Here is a 25518-nt window from a genome sequence, read left to right as displayed (position 1 = left end):
GAATCACAGGTAGATGAATCACGGGAATCACAGGAATCTACCCCCAAAACCAAGAGCACACCGTACTCTGTATGTTAGCCAATTTGACCATAAATTATATTTTAAAAATTACTTATTACTTTTAGTTGCATGGGTCTTTAGTCTCCTTTAATATAGAACACTTTTTTCTGATTTGTCTTGCATTTTTTGTAAAGGAAGAAACTGAAAGCTCAGTAGAAAGGTTAAATGATTTGCCAAGGTCATAGCTGATAAGCACTAGGTCCAGGGTTAAATTATCCTTTGACTCCTTTTCTGATGCTTTTTTCCCACTGAAATATATTCCCCCAATCTAGTGTGTGTGTGTGTGTGTGTGTGTGTGTGTGTGTGTGTGTGTGATTGAGTGTGTTCTATAGGTTTTTCACCTATGTGCTCAAAGACAGCTATCATATTTTACCACATCACTTAAAAGCAGTGCAATAAAGAGAGCAGTCATTCAATTTTTGCCCACATTTGACTGTAGGTTAACAAACTGACCTACATGCTTGCAATATGACCCAACTTTAATTATAGTTATTTTCATATGTTGGCTGATAATAGTTAACTTCCTCTTCTTCCATTGAAATGATTTCTTTACTAGAAAAAATCCTTGGTGAAATAACTTTATATCTATGTCAAACATAGTTTGCTAACCAAGAGGATGTTATGGCTATATGTCGAATAACTTGTTACCTGACTTAAACTAAATTATGCTTTATCAAGAAAAATTGTTTGCCTTAAGGAACTTACCTGAGTGAGATTGTCCTTATGAGTTTTAAGAGGTGTGATTTCACTGACATTTTCAGTGTTATTTGTCCAAATGAACTTTAGTTTCCTATTATTGAAATGAAGTTATACTTTCCCCACCCTCCCTCCCAGCTATGTAATGGAATGGACAAAAGATATTTGAAATTAAGTGGTCATAAGGAATATATTACTGAAAAAGAAAAATAAAGTCTTTAAAGAAATTTAATTCATACTTCCACACAAACACATAACCCATGCAAATTCAAACTTTCTTGCAATTCAAGTTCTACAATAGAAGAATAAGCCTCTTAACAAGATTGAATTTGCTGTCGTGCATGTTACAAGCTGAACAAACAGAGATTGGGGAAGGCTCTGTTCATTCATGTGCCTCCTTTAAAAAACAAATACCAGTTTAATATAAATGGAAATGAGGGCAACATTAGTGTGAACACAAATCTTGATCCATTGTAACCTAATAATGAAAGCCACACTTTTTTAGGGCTGGATAAATGGATAACGTCATCCATTTTGGAATCTGAATCATCACTGTTTTGTTAAAATTTTCTTCTTTTCTGAATTTTACTTTGTGTGCTGGGATAACGATAAACTCTAGCACTGAAAGTCTTGAGTGCTGATATGCACAACTAAAATAGAATGATTGGAAATAATGATGCAAAAAAACTGTACAAAGATTACAAAATAAAACCCAAAGGTTGGCTTTGTAACAATTCTGTCTTTATAATCTTTATATTATCAAAACACCATAGCTAATGGTTGTACTCAAACATTTGCCCTGCTTCAAATGTGTGATTATAGCAGCATTATTACAAAAGTTTTGTTTTGCAAACAGGCAGAACTGAAATGGCTTCCCTTAATTTGGGAGATGAGAATTTCTGAACAGTATGGGGATATGTTTTTTCTTTTTCCTGACTCCAAAGGTAGGACTTCATATAACTCTGTGTCTTAACAGCTTTTAAAAAATGTAAATCAAGGGGGTGCCTGGATGGCTCAGTCAGTTGAGAGTCCGATTTGGGCTCAGATCATGATCTCATGGATTCTGTGATTTCCAACCCCAATTCAGGCTCACAGCTGACATTGCAGAGCCCACCTCAGATCCTCTGTCCCCCCTCCCTCTCTGACTCTCTCACGTTCACACTCTATCAAAAATAAATAAATATTTAATAAACAAACAAACAAATAAACAGGGATGCCTGGGTGGCTCAGTTGGTTGAGCATCCAACTTTGGCTCAGGTCATGATCTCATATGGCTCCTGAGTTCAAGCCCCACGTGGGGCTCTGTGCTGACAGCTCAGAGCCTAGAGCCTGCCCCGCTCTCTGCCCCTCCCTCACTCACACCCTGTGTGTGTGTCTCTGTCTCAGAAACATTAAAAAAATTTTTTTTGATAAATAAATAAAATCAGGGACACCTGGGTGGCTCAGTCAGTTAAGCATTTGGCTCTGGATTTCAGCTCAGGTCTTTTTAAAAAATTAATTATATTTTATTTTTTAATTTTGTTTAAATACAAATTAGTTAATATGTAGTTTAATAGTCATTTTAGGAGTAGAATTTAGTGATTCATCACTTACATAGAACACCCAGTGCTCATCCTAAAAACTGCCCTCTTGGGGCGCCTGGGTGGCTCAGTAGGTTAAGCGTCCGACTTCAGCTCAGGTCACGATCTCGCAGTCCGTGAGTTAGAGCCCCGCATCGGGCTCTGGGCTGATGGCTCAGAGCCTGGAGCCTGCTTCCGATTCTGTGTCTCCCTCTCTCTCTGACCCTCCCCCGTTCATGCTCTGTCTCTCTCTGTCTCAAAAATAAATAAACTTTAAAAAAAAATAAAAATAAATAAATAAATAAAATAAAACCTGCCCTCTTTAATGCCCATCACCCATTTAACCCATCCCCCACTCCACACCCCTTAGCAACCCTCAGTTTGGTCTCTGTATTTAAGGATCTCTGATGGTTTGCCTCCCTGTCTCATTTTATCTTATTTTTCCTTCCTTTCCATATGTTCATCTGTTTTCTTTTTTAAATTCCACATATGAGTGAAATCATATGATATTTATCCTTCTCTGTCTGGCTTATTTCACTTAGCATAATACAGTCCAGTTCCAATCACATTGCTGGAAATGACAAGCTTTTATTTTTTTTGAACATCAAATAATATTCCATCATATATATATATATATATATATATATCTCACATCTTCTTTATCCATTCATCAGTTGATGGACATTTGGGCTTTTTACATAACTGGGCTATTGTTGATGTATGTGCCCCTTCAAATCAACATTTTTGTATCCTTTGGATAAATACCTAGTAGTGCAATTGTTGGATCTTAGAGTAGATCTATTTTTAATTTTTTGATGAACCTCCATACTATTTTCCAGAATGGGTGCACCAGTTTGCATTCCCACCAACGATGCAAGAGGGTTCCCCTTTCTCTGCATCCTCACCAACATCTATTGTTTTCTTTTTTTTAATTTTATTTTTTACTTTTTAAAATTTACATCCAAATTAATTGACATATAGTGAAACAATGATTTCATGAGTAGATTCTTTAATGTCCCTTACCCATTTAGCCTATCCCCCTTCCCACAACCCCTCCAGCAACCCTCAGTTTGTTCTCCATATTTAGGAATCTCTTCTGTTTTGTCACCCTCCCTGTTTTCATATGATTTTTGTTTCCCTTCCCTTATGTTCATCTGTTTTGTCTCTTAAAGTCCTCATATGATTTTTGTCTTTCTCTGAATGACTAATTTCACTTAGTATAATACCCTCCAGTTCCATCCATGTAGTTGCAAATGGCAAGATTTCATTCTTTTTGATTGCCGAATAATACTCCACTGTATATATATACCACATCTTCTTTATCCATTCATCCATCGATGGACATTTGGGCTGTTTCCATACTTTGGCTATTATTGATAGTGCTGCTATAAACATGCGGGTTCATGTGTCCCTTTGAAACAGCACACCTGTATCCTGTGGATAAATTCCTAGTAGTACAATTTTTAGTTTAACATCCGTTGTTTTCTGAGTTTTTCATTGTAGCCATTCTGACAGATGTGAGGTGATATCTAACCATGCTTTTGATGTGTATTTCCATGATGATGAGTGATGTGTCAGCCATCTGGATGTCTTCTTTGGGAAATTGTCTATTCATGTCTTCTGCCCATTTTTTCACTGGATTGTTTTTCAGGTGTTGAGTTTGGTAAGTTCTTTATAGATTTTAGATACTAACCTGTTATCCAGTATGTCATTTGCAAACATCTCACATTCTGTTGGTTGCCTTTTAGTTTTCTTGATTGTTTCCTTCACTGTGCAGAAGCTTTTTATGTTGATGAGGTCCCAATAGTTCATTTTTGCTTTTGTTTTCCTTGCCTCCAGAGACATGTCTAGTAAGAAGTTGCTGCAGCTGAGGTCAAAGATGTTGTTGCCTGTTTCTCCTGTAGGATTTTGATGGTTTCCTACATTTGTCTCACATTTAAGTCTTTCATCTATTTTGAGTTTATTTTTGGTTATGGTGTAAGAAAGTGATCAAGGTTCATTCTTCTGCATATTGCTGTCCAATTTTCTCAACCCCATTTTCTAAAGATACTGTCTTTTTTTCTGTTGGATATTCTTTCCTGCTTTGTCAAAGATTAGCTGGCCATACATTTGTGGATCCATTTCTGGGTTCTCTATTGTGTTCCACTGATCTATGTGTCTTTTTTTGTGCCAGTACCACACTGCCTTGATGATTACAGCTTTGTAATACAGGCTAAAGTCCAGGATTGTCATGCCTCTAACTTTAGGGTTGTTTTTTTTTTTTTTAACATTACTTTCACTATTTGGGGTCTTTTGTGGTTCCATACAGATTTTAGAGTTGTTTGTTCTAGCTCTGTGAAGTATGCTGATGTTATTTTCATAGGGATTGCATTGAATATGTAGATTGAATGGGGTAGTATCAACATTTTAACATTATTTGTTCTTCCAATCCATAAGCATGGAGTGTTTTCCATTTATTTGTGTCTTCTTCAATTTCTTTAATAAGATTTTATACTTTTACAGATACTTGTACATATGTACAAGTACTTGTACTTATACTTGTACAGATGTTTTACCTCTTTGGTTAAGTTTGTTCCTAGGTATTTTATGGTTTTCAGTGCAATTTTAAATGGGATCGATTCCTTGATTTCTCTTTCTACTGCTTTATTATTGGTTTATAGAAATGCTACAGATATCTGTACCTTGATTTTATATCCTGCAACTTTGCTGAATTCATGTATCAGTTCTAGCAGTTTGTGTTTTTTTGGTGGAGTCTTTTGGATTTTCCACGTACATTATTATGTCATCTGCGAAGAGTGACAGTTTGACTTCTTCCTTACTGATTTGAATGCCTTTTATTTCTTGTTGTCAGATTGCCGAGGCTAGGACTTCCAACATAATGTTGAACAACAGTGGTGAGATGGACATCCCTGTCGTGTTTCTGACCTCAGGGAGAAAGCTCTCAGTTTTTCCCCCTTTGACAATGATATTAGTTATGTGTCTTTAATATATGGCCTTAATGATCTTGAGGTATGTTTATTCTATCCCTACTTTTTTGAGGGTTTTTATCAAGAAAGGATGCTGCATTCTTTCAAATGCTTTTGCTGCATCTGTTGAGAGGATAATGTTCTTATCCTTTTATTAATGTGATGTATCACGTTGATTCATTTGCAGATATTGAACCAGTGCTACAGCTCTGGAATAAATCCCACTTGATCATAGTGAATAATTCTTTTAATGTATTGCTGGATTCTTGAGAATTTTGCATCCATGTTTGTCAGGGTAACTGGTCTATAGCTCTCCTTTTTAGTGGGGTCTTTGTCTGGTTTTCGAATCAAAGCAATGTTGGCCTTGTAGAATGAGTTCGGAAGTTTTCCTTCCATTTCTATTTTTTGGAACACCTACAAAAGAATAGGTGCTAACTCTTCTTTAAATGTTTGGTAGAATTCCCCTGGGCTCAGCTTTCACTGTGAGTGAAAAGGGAGCCATGGATAGTTCTAAGCAAAGCGAGGGACATGATCTGATTTAGGTTTAACGGGATCCCCCTGATTACTGAGTTGAGAGTAGAATGTTGTGGGGCAAGAAAGGAGGGTGTCTGAACATTAGGCAGCTCCTTCAGGAAGCCAGATAAGGCATGGTATAGGCTGGGCACACATCAGTGACAGGGAAGTTATGGCATAGAGGATGTATTTGAGGTCAGATATGCCAGGATCTCCATGTGGTGTGACAGAAAGAAAGGAATCAAGGTTGACTCCGACATTTTGGGGCTGACCAGCTTCAATGAACAAAGAAAAACAGGTCTGTATTTCTGGCCCAGGAACCAGGAAACTTGAGTTCAAGTGTCAGCTCTGTCAACCTCTTTTTTGGTGATCTTGGGCAAATCTTATCTCATGGTTCCTGAGATTGAGTCCCATTATGGGGCTCTGTGTTGACAATGCAGAGCCTGCTTGGGATTCTCTCTTTCCCTCTCTCTCTGCCCCTCCCTCACTCCTGTTCTGTCTGTCTCTCTTTGTCTCAAAATAAATAAATTCATAAATAAATAAATAAATAAATAAATGTGTGTGTATATATATATATATATATATATACTAACTTCTGATTTGTGCAAAGTTTTCATTCCTAAAAGAGATTTTTTTTAATATTTTTGTGACACACAAAAAAAACTTAGATTAAAAAATTATTTAAAATATAAATGTGCAGGGGCATCTGGGTGTCTCAGTCAGTTGAGCATCCAGTTCTTGACTTCAGCTCAGGCCATGATCTCACTGTTCGCAGGTTTGATTCCTGCATCAGACTCTGTGCTAGCAGTGTGGAGCCTGCTTGGGATTCTCTCTCCCTCTCTTTCTCTTCCCTTCTCCTGCTTGTGTGCTCTATCTCTTTCTTTTAAAATAAATAAATAAACTTAAAAAAATAAAACATAAATGTGCCTCAATTTTCTGATTTGACTGTATAAGTAGTCTTTGGAAATGACTGGGGGTGGAACATGGGAGTAATAAAAATGTGAACAGGAAGTTTTGCTAAATGAGTTTGGTCTTCTATAAATGTGACCAATACACCTATATCACTGGATTATTTTGAAGATTAGATTAGATAACAATTGTAAAATACCCACCATAGTGCTTGTGAAGCCAGGGTAAGTATTTGAGAAATAATAGCTCTTTTCATTACTATTATTTGCTAAAAGGGCAAATTTCTTCCTAATTTTCCTCTTTCCTAGACTTATATTCAATAAGTAATTTTGCATTATATTTGAAAACATATAATAATTCCTCATTTTCAAAACTAGAAATAGATTTAATATAAGTAAAATTATACTTGGTTTTGTAGACTGTGAGAGTAGTTTTTTTTCCACTTTCTATATCATTTAGTTTGTAACAAGTTATATATGCTAATATATGCTGGAGAAATATTTAACTGTTTGGGGAAGCCATATTAATTAAGGTAGGATTTATTGCTCTAAATTAGTATAGTAATTTATGAAATGATAATATTTTATGAAAGAACTATATAATGAATGCTGAAGGAAGAGCTTTCTCTATGAGAACATATGGACTGATATGATCTAGAAAAACTAACTTTCATTACTCTAACAATTCTAATAGGATATTCACTCAAAATGCTTATCAAATACTGCATTGTATACCATATTTTTACGTGTTATGACAACTATATTCTTACTTGTATGTACTATTTTATTTATTTTTACCTTGTATCTTTCATTAAGGCTTTGAAATAATTTGAAGATACTTAAACAAATAATTTGGCCAATACTTTTTTCTCTTGGATTCAAACAAACATATCCACAAAAGTGGCCCATGAAGAAAAGATCTCAGTATAATTTGTCTGAAAAAAGAATTTGGAAAATTCATCGTCCATCCTAGTATTCACAAGTTCATTATAATTTTGTCATCGGTTGGTTTATACAATATATAGAATTATAAGCTTGTAAAATTGAGCTCAGAAAAATTTCTGAGTTGGCTTTTCCTTCTCCATAATATTACAATCAAAGTAATGTTTGTTTAATCATAATGCATTTTCTAAATGTATTGATGAAGATGCTAAAACCATTAATAATCTAATAGTTATATGATTCTTGCTTTTATTCAAAAGATATTTTGCAAAACAGTTGATAGAAAATCCATTTTTGAAAGTTTACTCTTTTTGAAATAATGTTTATTATAGTTGAAAATTTTTTTCTCACCTTTTATTATCCAGAGATAAACAGATTTCTTAAAGTTTTAGGTTTATATACGAGTATTCTCTTCCTCTTTTTTACCCCTATACTCCTCTCTCATTGAACACTTAAATGAAAAGAAGGACCTTGGCATTTAAAAATAACTCATTGATTTACAAAGTAGTATTTGAGAAAATTTACTTCTGATATCAAAGCATTAATTTTTTGCATGGCACATCTTCTTGTACTTATTTAAGTGAGCTGAATGTTGGTTTACTCTAAAAATCTCAAGGAAGATTATTAAGGAACTGATTAAGTCAATTATACTGGTGATTCCTGACTGCTGTGTTGTTGCTTGCTAGGAATCATAATAAAATAATTAGGATTAATCAAAAATCTGCATGATTGATTAGGATATATGAACTAGCACGTGATTGTCACAACAATATTCTAAACCTGCCAGTGTTACTTTTGATCAATCCATGCTTTCATGATACAATTGGACATTTTCAAAACGTTGCTCAAGTTATGATTCTAGAGCATACATTTCATAATGAGCTTTTCTGATGCTCAGGTTCTCTGACTTGCTTGGGCTAAAAGAGCAGTTCGTTTCCGTGTTCCCTGTTACCTGAGATAAATTTCAGTGCTACAACAAGGCACCTTGGTAGCATGTTTTCATTAGGATGCAAAGAAATGTTCATGCACAAATATGTTCAAACTTCATTTAGAATCTAAACTGCCTACCAAAAAGAACTTAAAAGTAAAACAAGCCAAACCAAACAGAAGAAATCGCAGTAAACTATAAACACCAGGGATTTCGTAGTCTTTTTTCACTCAAATCTTGACATTTTAAAGGATTAACCCATAAATGTCTAGATCTAGGACAATGATGATCTTTGAACACAGTAGCCAAAATTTGACTTGAGGGGTTCTATATCTCATTGTTACGAAGCTTTTCCTCTGACCTTCTTTCAGTGATTCCTTGTGCTAAGTCTCAGCTTTTCTCAATCCACTGTACCCTTGCCCCTAATGATAACCCAGAGATTCTGATCATCAGGTCTAGCTAGATGTTTTTCAGCCTCATTGTCCCTCCTTTCTGCTTGGTTGGATACCTTTAACCTGTATCTGCAGGTTTAATCTCTGACCTGATGTATGAATAATTAGAAAGACATGACACTTTAGTTCCACAAAGCTTAGCATTTAAGATAAATGAAAAAATAATAACAAAGAACACATAAATCCTAACATTCTAATACAACTGAGAGATTTTTACATCAATTTACTCAGTTTACATATCGGTTTTTGTTCTATTATTTCCCCTTAATGCTATATCATAATTATATATATACTTTCACAGTGTTAATGATTAGTATTTAAATGTGTTTTTCCTTTTGACATATTATATACTCAATTTATTAAATAATTTTACTAAATGATTAATTATGCTGGTATTTTTTCTATAAGTAAGTATTTCTTTATTTTTAATTTTTTTAAGTTTAAGTTTTTATTAAAACTCCGGTTAGTTAACAGGTATACAATATACTGATTCAATAATGCCATACATTTCCCAGTGCTCAACACTACAAGTGCATTCCTTAATCCCTATCACCTATTTCCTCCAACCCCCAACCCACATCCTCTCTGGTAATCATCACGTTTTTTTTTTCTCTATAGTTAAGAGTCTCTTTGGAGTGCCTGGGTGGCTCAGTCGGTTAAGCGTCTGACTTCGGCTCATGTCATGATCTCACAGTTTGTGAGTTCAAGCCCCAGTCCGGCTCTGTGCTGACATCTCAGAGCCTGGAACCTGCTTTGGATTCTGTGTCTCCTTCTCTCTCTCTGCCCCTCCCCTGCACCCATGCTCTGTCTGTCTGTCTGTCTCTCTCTCAAAAAAAAAGAGTCTCTTTTATGGTTTGTCTCTCTCCCTCTTTTTTTCCCCTTTGCTCATTTGTTTTGTTTCTTAAATTCCACATATGAGTGAAACCATATGGTATTTGTCTTTCTTTGACTTACTTTGTTTAGCATAATACTGTCTAGCTGCATTGATGTCATTGCAAATGGAAAGATTTTATTCTTTTTTATGGCTGAGTAATACACACACACACGTATTCACACACACATACTACATCTTCTGTATTGATTCATCATCAGTCGATGGACATTTGGGTTCTTTCCATAATTTGGCTATTGTTGATAATGCTGCTATAAACATCAAGGTGCATGTATCCCTCTGAATCAGTATTTTTGTATTCTTTGAACAAATACCCAGTAGTGAAATGCTGGGTCATAGGGTAGTTCTATTTGTAGCTTTTCAAGCAATCTCCATAGCGTTTTCCAGAGTGGCTACACCAGTTTGCATTCCCACCAACACTGCAAGATGGTTCCTTTTTCTGCACATCCTCACCAACACCTGTTGTTTCTTACGGTTTTGATTTTAGCCATTCTGAGGCTGTTTTGTAGTTTTTGAGTAGTTTTGAGGCTGTTGGATTTTTAATGAGGATTGCACTGAATTTGTAGAGCACTTTGAGTAGTACTGACACCTTAACAATGTCAAGTCTTTCTGTGCATGAACACAGGATGTCTTTCCATTTACTTAAGATTTCTTCAATTTCTTTTGGCAATGTTTTGTACTTTTCAGTGTCAAATTCATTCACCATCTTGATTATGTTTATCGCTAGGAATTTCATTTTTCTAGATGCTATTGTAAATGAAATTATTTTCTTAATTCTTTTTTTCGATTGTTCATTGTTGGTAGAGACACAACTGATATTTATGTGTTTATCTTATACCCTATAACTTTGCTGAAATAATTTATTAGCTCTAATAGCTTTCTTGTGGATCCTTTGGGATTTTCTATACAGTCACCAATTCAGCTGTGAATACAGATAGTTATAATTCTTCCTTTACAATCTGGATGCCTTTTATTTGTTTTTACTGTCTAATTGCTCTGGCTGGAACTTCCAATACAATGTTGAGTAGTATGATGAAATATGCATCCTTGTGGTTCCTGACCTTAGGGGAACAGTTTTAAACCTTTCACCATTGGATAAAATGTTAGTTTTGGGTTTTTCATGAATAACCTTTATCATGTTGAGGAAGTTTCCTTCTATTCCTACTTTCCTGAGTGTTTTTATTGTAAAAACATGTTGGATTTCTTAAATATACTTTTTGTATCAATTTGGAATTTCTGTGTGATATATTGATTGGTTTTCTTACATTGGACCATCATACATTCCTGGAATAAATCCTTCTTGGTCATGGTATGTAACTCTTTTAATACTCTATTGAATTGAGTCTGATAATGAAATACTGAGTTTTTTTACATCTATATTCATAAGACATTTTGGCTTGTAATTTAATTTTCTCACTACATCTTTCTCTGGCTTTGGAATCAGGGTAATGCTGGGCTCATAAAAAGTTTAAGATGGATTTATGTTAACTTTTCTTTAAATATTTGGAAGAATTCACTGGTGAAGCCATTTAGTCTTGCATTTTCTTTATTGGGAATATTTGATTATTGATTCAGTCTCTTAGTTGTTATAGGTTTGTTGAGATTATCTACTTCAATTTCAGTCAGTTTAGGTAATTTGTGTATTTTTAGGAATGTGTCCATTTCATCTAAGTTATATAATTTATCAATGTACAGTTACTCATAGCATTCTGGTATGTCATTTTATTTATGTAAGGTTGGTATTAATGTCCCCATTTTCCTTTGTGATTTTAGTTATCTTCTCTTTTTTTGGTCAGTTTATTTATTTATTTATTCATTATTAATATACTTATTTGATTGATTATAAATATTAATTATACCATATTATTAACGATTTCATTCATCCCGCTAGCTTTATGTTAAGGATTCTCTTCTTTTTCTAGTTCCTCAATATGTAATATTAGATTATTCATTTGAAATCTTTCTTTTTTTAAATGAAAGATTAACTATAAATTCCCTTCTGAGTGTTAATTTCACTGCACCTGTACATTGTGGATGTTGTATTTTTGTTGTTATTAATCTCTAAGTACTTTCTAATTTCTCTTGTGATCTCTTCTCTGACCCATTGATCTTTAAGAGTCAGCTTTAAAATTTTTACATATTTGTGCATTTTCAGTGTTCCTTCTTTTATTGTTTTCAGATTTATTCCATTGTGGACAGAGAAGATACTTTGTATTAAATATTTTTAAATTTATTGAAACTTGTTTTGTGGTATAATATATGATCTATTCTGGAAAATTTTGCATATGTATTTGAGAATAATGTGTATTCTCGTTGTTTGGGTGGTGTCTTAGGTAATTCAGGTTGCTATAACAAAACTATCATACACTTGGTAGCTTAAAAACAACAGAAATCTATTTCTCAGAATTCTGGTGGTTAGGAAGTCCAAGATCAGGACACTAGCAGATTCAGAGACTGCTTGCTGGTGCATAGATGGCTGTCTTCTTGCTGTAAACTTGCATTGTGGAACAGGCAAGGAAGTTCTCTGGAATCTCCTTTATAAAGGGTACTAAGCTTCCCAAATGCTTCACTCCTAATAGCATTGCATTAGTTGGTTAGGAATTTTTTAATTTTTTTAAAAGTTTATTTATTTATTCTGAGAGAGACAGTGACAGTGTGAGTGGGGGAGAGGCAGAGAGAGAGGAAGACAGAGAATCACTAGCAGAGCAGAGCCTGACATGGAGCTCAAACGTATGAAACTGTGAGATCATGACCTGAACAGAAACCAAGAGTCTGACACTCAACTGGCTGAGCCACCCAGGTGCCCCTGCCAATTTTTTTCTGTATGCTTTACAGATATTTTGGTCCCCCTTTTCCTTCACAACTACATTCTTACACTTTTGATTCCTTTCTAATTTCCTTTTGAGTATATTCTATATGTTTGCTGTTGTCACCATTGGATTTGCATTTAACATCCTGAATGTATAACAATCTAATTTGAATTGATACTGAATTAACTGCTGAATATATAAAAATTCTACTTCTATACACCCTACTTTTTCTCATGTTATTATTGTCACAAGTTACATCTTCATAAAGTGAGTTCCCATAAACTTATTTTTTATTTATTGTCAAGTTAGCTAACATACAGTGTAGTCTTGTCTTCAGGAGTAGATTCCCGTGATTCATCACTTACATACGGCACCCAATGCTCCTCCCAACAAGTGCCCTCCTCAATGTTCATCACCCATTTTCCCCACTCCCCAAGCTCCACCCCCATCAACCCTCAGTTTATTCTCTGTATTTAAGAGTTTCTTGTGGTTTGTCTCCCTCTCTGTATCTTATTTTTCCTTCCCTTTCCCTATGGTCACCTGTTAAGTTTCTCAAATTTTACATATGAGTGAAACCATATGATATATTTCTCTGACTGATTTGCTTAGCATAATATCCTCCAGTTCCATCCAGGTTGTTGCAAATGGCAATATTTCATTATTTTTCATCACCTAGTATTCCATTATGTATATATACAACATCTTCTTTATCTATTCATCAGTTGATGGACATTTGGGCTCTTTCCATAATTTGGCTATTATTGATAGCATTGCTACAAACATTGGGGTGCATGTGCGCCTTCGAATCAGTACTCTTGTATACTTTGGATAAATTCCTAGTAATGCAATTGCTCTGACATAGGGTAATTCTTTTTTTAATGTTCTGAGGAAATTCCACACTGTTTTCCAGAGTGGCTGCACCAGTTTACACTCCCACAAATAGTGCTAGAGGGTTCCCCTTTTCCCACATCCTTGCTGACATTTGTTGATTCCTGAATTGTTAATTTTAGCCACTCTGGTATGAGGTGGTATCTCATTGTGGTTTTGATTTGTGTTTCCCTGATGATGAGCAGTGTTGAGCATCTTTTCGTGTGTCTGTTTGCAATCTGGATGTCTTCTTTGGAAAAGTGTCTATTCATGTCTTCTGCCCATTTCTTCACTGGATTATTTGTTTTGTGGGTGTTGAGTTTGATAAGTTCTTTATAGATTTTGGATATTAATCCTTTATCCAATATGTGATTTGAAAATATATTCTCCCACTCCATCAGTTGCCTTTTAGTTTTGTTGATTGTTTCCTTTGCTGTGCAGAAAGAAGCTTTTTATACTGATGAGGTCCCGATAGTTCATTTTTGCTTTTATTTCCCTTGCCTTCAGAGACATGTCATGTAAGAAGTTGCTTTGGCTGAGGTCAAAGAGGTTGCTGCCTCTTTTCTCCTGTAAAAATGGAAAATCTTAATACTATATACATGTGAACTCTCCCCAAATTAATTTATACATTTAATGAAATTTAAATCTATCTCAGTGGACTTTATTGTGTATCTACATAAAATTATTCTTTAATTTACATCAGTTGCCTTTTTGTTTTGATTGTATTCTTTGCTGTGCAGAAGCTTTTTATCTTGATTAGGTCGGAATAGTTCATTTTTCTTCTTATTGTCCTTGCCTTTGGAGAAATGTCAAGTAAGAAGTTGTTGCAGCCAAGGTCAAAGATGTTGTTGACTGTTTTCTCTTGTAGGATTGTAATGGTTTCCTGTCTCACATTCAGGTCTTTCATACATTTTGAGGTTACTTTTGTGTATGGTGTAAGAAAGTGGTTGAGGTTCATTCTTCTGCATATGGCTGTCCAGTTTTCTCAACCCCATTTTCTGAAGATACTGTCTTTTTTTTTCCATTGGACATTCTTTCCTGCTTTGTCAAAGATTAGTTGGCTTTACATACGTGGGTCCATTTCTTGGTTCTCTATTGTGTTCCATTGATCTATGCGTCTGTTTTTGTGCCAGTACCATGCTGCCTTGATGATGGATTAAAGCTTTGTAATACAGGCTTAAGTTTGGGATAGTGATGCCTCCAGCTTCAGTTTTCTTTTTCAACATTACCTTGGCTATTCAGGATATTTTGTGGTTCCATGAAAATTTTAGGATTGTTTGTTCCAGCTCTGTGAAGAATGCTGGTGCTATTTGGATTGGGATTGCATTGAATATGTAGACTGATTTGCTTTAGGTAGTATCAACATTTTAACAATATTTGTTCTTCCAATCCATGACCATGGAATGTTTTTCCATGTCTTTGGGTCTTCAATTTCTTTCATAAACTTTTTATAGTTTTCAGTGTATGGGTCTTTTACCTCTTTAGTTAGGTTTATTCCTAGGTATTTTATGGTTTTTGGTGCAATTGCAAATGGGATTGATTCTTTGATATTTTTCTGTTGCTTCATTATTGGTGTATAGAAATGCAACCAATTTCCGTCCATTAATTTTATATCCCACGACTTTGCTGAATTCATGTATCAGCTCTAGCAGTTTTTGGTGGAGTCTTTCATGTTTTCCATGTAGAGTATCTTGTCATCTGCGAATGGTGAAAGTTTGACTTCTTCTTTGCCAATTTGAATGCCTTTTATTTTGTTTTGCTAATTGCTGAGGCTAGGACTTCCAACAGGGTGTTAAACAACACTGGTGAGAATAGACATCTCTGTCATGTTTCTGATATCAGGGAAAAGCTCTCAGTTTTTCCCCATTGAGGATGATATTAGCTGTGGGCTTTTCATATATGGCTTTTATGACATTAAGGTATGTTCCTTCCATCATGACTTTCTTGAAGGTTTTTATTAAGAAAGCCTCCTGAATTTTGTCAAATGATTTCTGTGTCTATTGACAGGATCATATGGTTCTTATCCTTTCATCTATTAATGTGATGTATCACTTTGATTGATTTGCAAATATTGAACCAGTGCTGCAGCCTAGGACTTAATTCCATTTGATCATGGTGAATAGTTCTTTTAATGTACCATTGAATTTGATTTGGTAATATTTTGTTGAGAATTTTTGCATCCACGTTCATCAGGGATAGTGACCCGTAATTCTCCTTTCTAATGGGCTCTTTGTCTCATTTTGGAATCAAGGTAATGCTGTCCTCATAGAATGAGTCTGGAAGCTTTTCTTCCATTTCTATTTTTTAGATCAGCTTGAGAACAATAGTATTAACTCTGTATTAAATGTCTGATAGAATTCCCCTGGGAAGCCATCTGACCCAGGACTGTATTTGTGGGGTATTTTTGATAACCGATTCAATTTCTTCATTAGTGTTGGGTCTCTTAAAATTTTCTTTTTTTTTCCCATTTGAGTTTTGGTAGTGTGTGAGTGTTTAGGAATTTGTCCATTTCTTACAGATTGTCCAGTTTGTTAGTATATAATTTTTCATAGTATTCTCTAATAATTGTTTGTATTTCTGTGGTGGTGGTTGTGATCTCTCCTCTTTAATTTGTGAGTTTACCTATTTGTGTCCTCTCTATTTTCTTTTTGAGAAGTCTGGCTAGGGGTTTATCAAATTTGTTTATTCTTTCAAAAAACCAACTCTTGGATTAATTGATCTGTTCTACTGTTTTTTGGATTCTATATTGGTTATTCTGCTCTAATCTTTATTATTTCTCTTCTGCTGGCTTTGGGTTTTCTTATCTGCTGCTTTTCTAGCTCCTTTACATGTGAGGTTAAGTTTTGTATAGGGGACTTCTCTTGCTTCTTAAGATAGGCCTGAATTGCAATGTATTTTCCTCTTAAGACAGTCTTTGCTGCATCCCAGAGGGTTTGAGCTGTTGAGTTTTCATTTTCATTTGCTTCCATATATTTTTACATTTCTTCTTTAATTTCCTGGTTTAACCATTCATTATTTAGTAGTATGTTCTTTAGCCTCCATGAATTCGGGGGCTTTCCAAATTTTTTCTTGTAGTTGATTTCAAGTTTCATAGCATTGTGATCTGAAAATATGCATATTATGATCTCGACCCTTTTATACTTGTTGAGGACTGTTCTGTGACCCAGTATGTAATCTATTTTGGAGAATGTTCCATGTGCACTAGAGAAGAATGTATATTCTGCTTCTTTTGGATGAAAAGTTCTAAATATATTTGCTAAGTCCATCTGGCCCAATGTGTTATTCGGAGCCATTGTTTCCTTATTGATTTTCTGCCTTTATATCTGTCCATTGTTGTAAGTGGAGTATTAAAGTCTCCTACAATCATGGTATTATTATCTATACATTTATTTATGTTTGCAATTAATTTATTTATATATTTGGGTGTTCCATGTTGGGACATAAACATTACAATTGTTAGGTCTTCTTGATTGATAGACCCCTTAATTATGATATAATGCCATTCTTCATCTCTTGTTACAGTCTTTGTTTTAAAATCTAGTTTGTCTGATATAAGTTTGGCTACTCCAGCTTTCTTTGAAGTCCAGTAGCATGATAGATGGTTCTCCATCCCCTCACTTTCAATCTGCAGTGTCTTCATGTCTAAAATGAGTCTCTTGTGAGAATCATATACATGGATATTATTATTTTTTATCCATTCTGATACCCTATGTATTTTGATTGGAACATATAGTCCATTTACATTCAGAGTGATTATTGAAAGCTATGAATTTAATGTCATTGTGTTACCTGCAGGTTTCGTGCTTGTGGTTATGTCTCTGATCCTTTGTAGTCTTTGCTGCTTTCCACTCACAGAGTGCCCCTTAGGATCTCCTGCAGGGCTGGATTAGTGGTAATGAACTCCTTTAGTTTTTGTTTGTCTGGGAAAGCCTTTATCTCTCCTTCTATTCTGAATGACAGCCTTGCTGGATAAAGCATTTTGCCTGCATGTTTTTCCTATTCAGCACATTGATTATTTCCTGCCACTCCCTTCTGGCCTGCCAAGTTTCAGTGGACAGGTCTGCTACTAACCATATGTGTCTTGTAGGTTAAGACCTGTTTGCCCCTAACTTCTTTCAGGATTCTGCCTTTATCTTTCTTTTTTTTTGCCAGTTTCATTATGATATATCATGGTGTTGACCTGTTTTGTTGATTTTGAAAGGAGTTCTCTGTGCCTTTTGGTCTTGGATGCCTGGTTCCCCTCCCAGATTAGGGAAGTTCTCAGCTGTAATTTGTTCATATAAACCTTCTGCCCCTTTCTTTCTCTCTTTTTCTTCTGGAACTTCTATGATACAGATATTATTTCATTTCATTGAATCACTTAGGTCTCTAATTCTCCCTCCATGGTCTAGTAATTTCCTCTCCCTCTTTTTTTTTCAGCTTCATCATTTTACATAATTTTATCTTCAATTTCACCTATTCTCTTCTCTGTTTCTTCCAGCCTCACTGTCATTGTATCTAGTTTATTTTGCATCTCATTTATAAGATTTCTTAATTCATTGTGACTAGTTCTTAGGTCTTTGATCTCTGCAGCAATAGATTCTCTGCTGTTTTCTATGCTTTTTTCAAGCTTGGTTATGTAGTCTTATTCTAAATTCTTGTTCAGATATATTGCTTCTATGTGTTTTGAGCAATTTTCTGGTTATCATTTCTTCTTGGAATTTCTTTGTGGAGAATTCATCCATTTGATCATTTTGGCTACGCTTCTGTCTTTTACGTGTTTTGATAGCTTGTTATGTGTCCTGCACGTATGAAAACTACTATATTAAAAAAGGGTCATATACTGTCCAAGGCCTGGAACTTTAGGAAATGTTCTTGGAGTGTGTTGAATGCACTCTGCTGTTGCATATTTGGCTGCTCTATCCCAGCGGTCTGTCCTCTACAAAGATCCTCTTTACTTGTAGTGGTGGATTGTTTCCACCTTCCACCATGTGTGCTTTGATTTGTTTATTGAAGTAACCCTGGAAGAAAGGAATGGGCAGGGTACCTGATCCTATACAAAGAGAAAAATGAAAGGGGCAAAGAAAGAAAAAAAAAGACCAAGCAAAAATCAAAGAAGCTATAAAGCTTAATTCAGAGAGAGAAAGGAAAATAAAGAAGTAGGAGATATAGAAAAGGTGTAAATATAATAGAGTAAAATGCCTGATTAATCAAACAAAGCAGATAATGAAAGAAAAAAAGAATATATATATATTATATATATATATATATATAATATATATATATATATGAAGAAGTGTCCAAAAATCAAATCAGAAGCTATGAGCCTGATTCCAAAGGAAAAACAGAAGAAGGTAGAAAGAACATGAAGAGAAAAGAGAAGGAAAGAAAAAGAAAGAGAATTTAAAAGCAACAGACTATTAGCCACAGGTCAGTTTTCTGTTGATGCCTGGGACCAGTGGCTGTGCTGGTATGGAGGAGAGGCCATCTGGTTCAGTCAGTGTTAGTTCGGCTCCAGTAGATAAGCTGCCAGGCACGGAGAGGGGAGGTGGTTTGGTGTAAGCAGGTCCCACATCCCCTGGGGGTTGCTGTTGTTCCCTGAAGCCCCACCGTGTTGGTTATGGGGAGAAAAATGGAGACACACCAATCTCTCCTCCCTGGACCAGTATCTCAAACCAGGCTGTTCAGGCAGCTCTCACAAAGTAGCATGGGTGGCCAGCTTGTCCTGTTCCACAGTCTCCCGCACTTCCAGGTGCTTGGCTGGGATTCAAAACCCAATGTCTTAAAGGATCATTCACCTCATAGACTGGTTCTGGGGTAGTGCCACTCCGCCCTGCTGATATGGCTGATGCCTTCAGGGTCTTTTGTCTTTTGGGGGACAATATACCCTCTTCCAAAAGTACTCAAGGGAGGGGACTTCTCTGTCCCAGTGTGTTCCTGAGATGGCTACAGTGCCCTGGGACCCGCTCTTGTCCCCCCAGGCACATGCACTTGGTGGCGGCTTTGGTCCAGAGAAAGTCACACACTTTTGAAAACTCCAATCAATCTTCAGCTCCTACGGCTGTTTTTCAAAGTAGAAACTGGTACTCTCTGTATTTCTTGTTCTCCAATCTGTGATCTAGGGAGGCTTTTCTCTTGTGCTAACACAAAACCGCAATCCACAGCTTCTGTTTCTCTCTCTTTGGTCTCTCCACAGATGGGAATTCCTCTCCTCCATGCCCATGCTGTTTTATGTCCCCCAATTCACATACATGCCCCTCTGTCCTGTCAAGCTATCTCCCTCCACCTGTGGAGATTTTTCTGTCACTTTTCAGATAGATTTCCTGGGTGTTCCAAGTGTTCTGACTTCAATAAAGCTGTGTTTGAGGAACAAGAGCAATCCTGGTCCCTTTATTCTCTGACATCTTCAAGGAACTTTCCTATTAACTTATTTATAATTTATTATTCTTTTGTCTTTTAAATCATGTTATGAAAAAGTAGTTAGAAACAAAAAATACAGTAATACTGGTTTTTGTATTTGCTCATTTACCTTTTTTGGAAATCTTCATTTCTTCATAAAGATTTGAGTTACTGCCTAATTTCCTTTCATTTCAACCTGAGGAAAACCTTTAACATTTCTTGTAGGACAGGTGTAATAGTAATAAATTCCTTCACCTATTGTTTACGTGGAAATGTATTAATTTCCCCCTCATTTTTATTTTATTTTATTTTATTTTATTTTATTTTATTTTATTTATTTTATTTTATTTTATTATTTTATTTCATTTGAGAGAGAGTGTGAGGGGGGAAGAGAGGCAGAGGGAGAGAGAATCTCAAGCAAGCTCCATGCTCAATGCAGAACCTAACACAGGGACTGATCCCATGGCCCTGGGATCATGACCTGAGCCAAAATCGAGTTGGATGCTCAGCAGACTGGGCCACCCAGGGACCCCTTCCCCTCATTTTTGAAAGATGGCTTTGCTGGATTTAAAATTTGTGATTGATGGGGCGCCTGGGTGGCTCAGTCAGTTAAGCGGCCAACTTCGGCTCAGGTCATGATCTCGTGGTCTGTGAGTTCAAGCCCCGCGTCGGGCTCTGTGCTGACAGCTCAGAGTCTGGAGTCTGTTTCAGATTCTGTGTCTCCCTCTCTCTGACCCTCCCGCATTCATGCTCTGTCTCTCTCTGTCTCAAGAATAAATAAATGTAAAAAAATTGTTTTTTAATTAAAAAAATAAAGTAAAATAAAATAAAATTTGTGATTGATATACATAGTTCTTTCCTTTTAGCACAGTAAATATGTCTTTCCATTGCCTTTGACCTCCAAGGCTTCTGATAATATATGCTATTTGAATTTCTCACCATCGAGTATGGTGTTAGCCATGGATTTGTTATATATGGCCTATATTATCTTTTCCAGTCTTTACTGATTGGTTTTGGCAGGTAAAATCTTCTCTTGTCAGGTCCTTGATCTAATAGAATTTCCCTCAGGAATGTAGTCAAGTGAGGTTGAAGCTAGGTCATATGTCTGCTGCTGGGTCTGCAGTAGGAGTCTACAGTTGTTTCTAGTATCAGGGACTTGGTAAGTATGGCTCTGGTCTTGTCCCTGGATAGAAAGGACTGCCTCCTAGATCTTGGCTAGGAAGACTGATACTGGCTCAGCGTCCACAACAGGGTCCACAGTTTGGTTAGCAGAAGGGTCTGTATCAGGTGTGGCTCCTATCAAGTCCCTGGAAGGGCTACTGAAGGGTCATTGGGCATATCCCTGGGTATTCAGGATTGGCCCCAAATCGCACTTAAAGCTGGAACCAAGGGTTTCTTCAGGATCCAAAGCATCAGAACTGCTTCTAGAAATATGAATTGGCATATCTCCTTTCTAGTCCTTGAGTAGCACAACTACTCCCAGACTGTGGCTGAGAGGGCATAAAGACATGTTATGGGCCACTTCAGGGTTCCTAGCCAGGACTGAGTTCAGGGAACCTGGCACTTAAGGCACAGGAGGATGTGGTTTCTTCTGGGTCACTTTTTAGATGGTACTTGTGGCAGTACCAAGGCCAAATTGGGTTGTAACTAAATCCACAGGGGGATGCGGTTATTTCTAGGTCTGTATCCAGGACCTTCGTTAATGAGTATGCCATCTGGGCATAGGCTTGACTTTTCAAAATGACCCTCCTTGGTCTTGAGCTCCCTGGGGTTTTGTAACCTCCTACCTATATCCCAGAGCTCCCACAGAGGCACAAAGTTTGTGGATGACTGTCAAATTATTTCTTCTGTGGTGGAGTACAACAGGGGATCTCTTATTTCACCTCTCTAAGCTTTTATTTCTTCCTTTGTTTCTTTTTCTTTTATTTTAGAGGATCTCTGGTAATTTTTGGTGATTTGGTGTTGCCAGTTTTTATTTAAAAATGCATCCTAATAAGGTTTTGTTTTGTTTTTGGTTTTGTTTTTTTGTGTTTTTGTTTTGTTTTGTTTTGTTTACCTCACTGCATCATGGTTTTGCTAACATTATCATTTGGTCATCTGGTGTTTTGGGAGGCCCCTACATGCCATTGCCTATAGGTTTTCTCATGTGGTTCGGTTTCTTCACAAAACCATCTCCCAGTCTCCTACCTGTGCATATTAACCCAGCTGATGACATTTTATTGCTGGTTGTGAGAGGAATGAGAGTTCCATCTTTCAGCACGCATGTTTTTATTTCATTCCTTACTTTCCATATGTTATCTCACCCATACCAGAGAATGTATTTTATCTTTCATGGGGGTGAGGATGAAGATATATAGTTATTTGGCAGTGAGAGACAAAAGAAAGGACATATATGTGGGGATAGAATCTAATTTATCTTTTTTTCAGATTTTCAAACACTGTCCTTATTTTCTGTCCTTGTAGTGTCACACATATACTCAGAGATTCCTATGGCTATGAAACATGACCTTTTCCGGAATTTTATGAGAAATTACATCAGATTAGTTTCTCCTCAGTTCTCATCCAACCAAGATGTTTAGGTTTGTCCTGTCTTCTAACGGCTAGTTTTAATACTTGCTCTATTTTTTTAAATGGTTAATACTTTTAGTCTCATTAAAGATTGTATTTCTGGTAGTTGTTGTTGCTGTTATTCCTCTTTTTCTTTTGGAGTGTTTTCTGGAAAAGAGAAACAGAGAAAATTCTTTACTACACCAAAAGTTTCAACTTATAGTTTAAGAGAGTTATATGTGTGAATAACCACAATTATATTAAACACTTACATGATATTTGCCTATATCTGTTTATTATATTGTAGTTTATTACATAATAGGTACAAAACATATCAGTTAGTTCTATTTAATACTAACATGACTCTATTGATCATTTTTATGTTAAAAGTTTATTTCCTCTTTAAAAGGGTTATTTTTGCCACAACAAACTTATTGATATTAGGGAAAAATTTCACAAACATTACTTGAAATGATTCCTAGTTAATAGGCATTCACTTTGAATATTTCATTGCATTTTTTTTCAATATATGAAATTTCTTGTCAAATTGGTTTCCATACAACACCCAGTGTTCATCCCAAAAGGTGCCCTCCTCAATACCCATCACCCACCCTCCCCTCCCTCCCACCCCCCATCAACCCTCAGTTTGTTCTCAGTTTTTAACAGTCTCTTATGCTTTGGCTCTCTCCCACTCTAACCTCTTTTTTTTTTTTTCCTTCCCCTCCTCCATGGGTTTCGGTTAAGTTTCTCAGGATCCACATAAGAGTGAAAACATATGGTATCTGTCTTTCTCTGTATGGCTTATTTCACTTAGCATCACACTCTCCAGTTCCATCCACATTTCTACAAAGGGCCATATTTCGTTCTTTCTCATTGCCATGTAGTATTCCATTGTGTATATAAACCACAATTTCTTTATCCATTCATCTGTTGATGGACATTTAGGCTCTTCCCATAATTTGGCTATTGTTGAGAGTGCTGCTATAAACATTGGGGTACAAGTGCCCCTATGCATCAGTACTCCTGTATCCCTTGGGTAAATTCCTAGCAGTGCTATTGCTGGGTCATAGGGTAGGTCTATTTTAAATTTTCTGAGGAACCTCCACACTGCTTTCCAGAGCGGCTGCATCAATTTGTATTCGCACCAACAGTGCAAGAGGGTTCCCGTTTCTCCACATCCTCTCCAGCATCTATAGTCTCCTGATTTGTTCATTTTGGCCACTCTGACTGGCGTGAGGTGATATCTGAGTGTGGTTTTGATTTGTATTTCCCTGATGAGGAGCGACGTTGAACATCTTTTCATGTGCCTGTTGGCCATCCGGATGTCTTCTTTAGAGAAGTGTCTATTCATGTTTTCTGCCCATTTCTTCCCTGGGTTATTTGTTTTTCGGGTGTGGAGTTTGGTGAGCTCTTTATAGATTTGGGATATTAGCCCTTTGTCCGATATGTCATTTGCAAATATCTTTTCCCATTCCGTTGGTTGCCTTTTAGTTTTGTTGGTTGTTTCCTTTGCTGTGCAGAAGCTTTTTATCTTCATAAGGTCCCAGTAATTCATTTTTGCTTTTAATTCCCTTGCCTTTGGGGATGTGTCGAGTAAGAGATTGCTACGGCTGAGGTAAGAGAGGTCTTTTCCTGCTTTCTCCTCTAGGGTTTTGATGGTTTCCTGTCTCACATTCAGGTCCTTTATCCATTTTGAGTTTATTTTTGTGAATGGTGTGAGAAAGTGGTCTAGTTTCAACCTTCTGCATGTTGCTGTCCAGTTCTCCCAGCACCATTTGTTCAAGAGACTGTCTTTTTTCCATTGGATGTTCTTTCCTGCTTTGTCAAAGATGAGTTGGCCATACATTTGTGGGTCTAGTTCTGGGGTTTCTATTCTATTCCATTGGTCTATGTGTCTGTTTTTGTGCCAATACCATGCTGTCTTGATGATGACAGCTTTGTAGTAGAGGCTAAAGTCTGGGATTGGGATGCCTCCTGCTTTGGTCTTCTTCTTCAAAATTACTTTGGCTATTCGGGGCCTTTTGTGGTTCCATATGAATTTTAGGATTGCTTGTTCTAGTTTCGAGAAGAATGCTGGTGCAATTTTCATTGGGATTGCATTGAATGTGTAGATAGCTTTGGGTAGTATTGACATTTTGACAATATTTATTCTTCCCATCCATGAGCAGGGAATGTCTTTCCATTTCTTTATATCTTCTTCAATTACCTGCATAAGCTTTCTATAGTTTTCAGCATACAGATCTTTTACATCTTTGGTTAGATTTATTCCTAGGTATTTTATGCTTCTTGGTGCAATTGTGAATGGGATCAGTTTCTTTATTTGTCTTTCTGTTGCTTCATTGTTAGTGTATAAGAATGCAACTGATTTCTGTACATTGATTTTGTATCCTGCAACTTTGCTGAATTCATGTATCAGTTCTAGCAGACTTTTGGTGGAGTCTATCGGATTTTCCATGTATAATATCATGTCATCTGCAAAAAGCAAAAGATTGACTTCATCTTTGCCAATTTTGATGCCTTTGATTTCCTTTTGTTGTCTGATTGCTGATGCTAGAACTTCCAGCACTATGTTAAACAACAGCAGTGAGAGTGAGCATCCCTGTCGTGTTCCTGATCTCAGGGAAAAAGCTCTCAGTTTTTCCCCATTGAGGATGATGTTAGCTGTGGGCTTTTCATAAATGGCTTTTATGATCTTTAAGTATGTTCCTTCTATCCCGACTTTCTCAAGGGTTTTTATTAAGAAAGGGTGCTGGATTTTGTCAAAAGCCTTTTCTGCATCGATTGACAGGATCATATGGTTCTTCTCTTTTCCTTTATTAATGTGATGTATCACGTTGATTGATTTGCGAATGTTGAACCAGCCCTGCATCCCAGGAATGATTCCCACTTGATCATGGTGAATAATTCTTTTTATATGCCGTTGAATTCGATTTGCTAGTATCTTATTGAGAATTTTTGCATCCATGTTCATCAGGGATATTGGCCTGTAGTTCTCTTTTT

General features: G+C 36.2%; 1 protein-coding gene across 1 annotated transcript in view; it reads left to right on the top strand.

The window, feature by feature from the left end:
• Window positions 1-25518, top strand: part of LOC125931390 (DDB1- and CUL4-associated factor 12-like protein 2) — a 67898-nt gene that overhangs the window by 6338 nt on the left and 36042 nt on the right. The gene's annotated exons all lie outside the window — the stretch shown is intronic.

Source organism: Panthera uncia, chromosome X, assembly GCF_023721935.1.
Source record: "Panthera uncia isolate 11264 chromosome X, Puncia_PCG_1.0, whole genome shotgun sequence".
NCBI classification, from domain to species: Eukaryota; Metazoa; Chordata; class Mammalia; order Carnivora; family Felidae; genus Panthera; species Panthera uncia.
Note: the sequence above shows the minus strand (reverse complement) of the source record. Positions and strands in the feature narration are given on the sequence as shown.